The 1,866-nt window shown below is 37.0% G+C and overlaps 1 protein-coding gene across 1 annotated transcript in view; it reads right to left on the bottom strand.

Annotated features, from left to right (window-relative positions):
* RBL1 (RB transcriptional corepressor like 1) overlaps positions 1-1,866 on the bottom strand; it is an 86,802-nt gene that overhangs the window by 10,961 nt on the left and 73,975 nt on the right. The window lies entirely within an intron of this gene.

The raw sequence follows: 1,866 nt of genomic DNA, 5'->3' as shown, positions 1-1,866 counted from the left end.
ATCTCATATGTAAACAGAATTTGAGAGAATTTGCTTTAACTTTTTTTTTTTTGAGTATGTGTGTGACCTAGTTTTCAACATTTAAAGAATTTTAAGGAATGTGGCGTTAGATAAATTAGCTTTTAAAAAAGCGAAAAAAAATTTAAAGAGCCATCCTCAGTAATAAAATATAATAGTTTATATTGCTTATAAAAAAATTATATAACAACTACTACTTACTGAGGCCTTATTATAAGTAGGCTTTGTGTTAACCATCCATGCGCGCGCACACGTGCGCACACACACACACCCACCCATTCTTTTTAATCCTTAAAACAAACCTCTGTAGAAGTATTGTAAAGTTTTTCATTTACCATTATACACTTGAGTATTATGTTTGTGTTATTTAGGTTAAGCTATAATCTGGGTCTCTCAAATGCTGTACTTGAGAATGCCAGTCTGGGGTGGTCTGCTAATATGATAATGAAGGACGCATGGTCCATGAGTGAATTGCTGTTTTAATCAGGAAGCTCATTCTCCATAGGTGGCTACTATAAGGGCTTCTGTTAGGCTATCTCAATGGTCAAGGCTTTGCTACTTAACATACTCAACATCTGAAATATGTTTTTATTGATGAAAATAGTGACCATTTATTAAGTATGCCTAATGCTAAAAGTTGGCTCATGTTGGAGAAATGAGAAGTACTTAACATGAGCAGAATGGTTAAAATATTTGAGACACTATCCACAATACCATGAAAGGGAAGAGAGAGCCAGTGAGGTCTGTGGGGCTATTATGGATGATGCCCAGCCCCGAACTCTGATGCATGCTGTTGGTTTGATCCTGGCTTGAAGGCTAACAGAATCCTGCATTTGCAACCTTGGCATCTGCCTCGAGTGAACCTTTTATGTGAGGTGGTCGTTGGACAGACAAATGGGAATTTTAGCTAGCTGTACAAGATGCATAAACTGTGTGTGCTTTTTAAACAGTAATCATGTTATACCTAATTATGCATTTATTTATAGAACCAGGGCTGTTCTTACCAAGGTAGTGTTCTTTGGTGTGTAGTGCATCTAGCCATAGCTCCAGGAACTGGAAAATGGGTTATCTGAACATAGACTTGCCTGACTGTATCCTCCTCTGTAACTTTCTTCCTTTTTTGGTGCCAGAATTCCTGAGACCATTATCACTGGGTACTCTCCTTGCTCTGTGCCATCATGACTGGATAAGATCTTAAGAATGGTTTGGTTGGTTTTTTTTGTTGTTTGCCTACTAATAAATGTATATATAACAATTTGATCTGAAACTCTTAAATTGTAGAGAGGAGTTAATCCTCACTCGCCTCAAACTTCATTGGTAGACACTGTATCAAAAAGAAATCATGATGTATTTCCTTTTGCTTACTTATACTCTCTTGAACTTCATAGGTCCTTGTATCCTATATAGTTGCTAGCAGTTGCTTTATTTCTCATAGAGCACAATGTTTCCCATCTAACTTCTGATGCCTGGCTTTGTAGGGACAGAAAACCCACCCAGGACAGACAAGCAACATGTGTACCAAAAACAGAGAATTTTTTTTTGGTCAGGTTTACTGTCTAATATACTTCTCATTGTCTTGAAAAGGCTCAGGGATAATATATTTACGTAAAAAGAATTGAGTTTGGTCTATGTATCCTTAAATGAGATCAGATTCTAGGCCATTATTATTAATGGATTTTTTTATAAGATCTCAAAAGTTCAGATCCTAGTAGAGACCATAACGATCATGCATATTTGTGTAATATAAAAAAATATCTTTGGGCCCAGCCAAGTGGCTCAGTTGGTTAAAAGCAAGAGCTCTGAGCAACAGGGTCGCCAGTTCAATTCCTACATGGGCCAGTGATGCTG

The sequence above is a fragment of the Hipposideros armiger genome, unplaced genomic scaffold, assembly GCF_001890085.2.
Source record: "Hipposideros armiger isolate ML-2016 unplaced genomic scaffold, ASM189008v1 scaffold_238, whole genome shotgun sequence".
NCBI lineage: Eukaryota > Metazoa > Chordata > Mammalia > Chiroptera > Hipposideridae > Hipposideros > Hipposideros armiger.
Note: the sequence above shows the minus strand (reverse complement) of the source record. Positions and strands in the feature narration are given on the sequence as shown.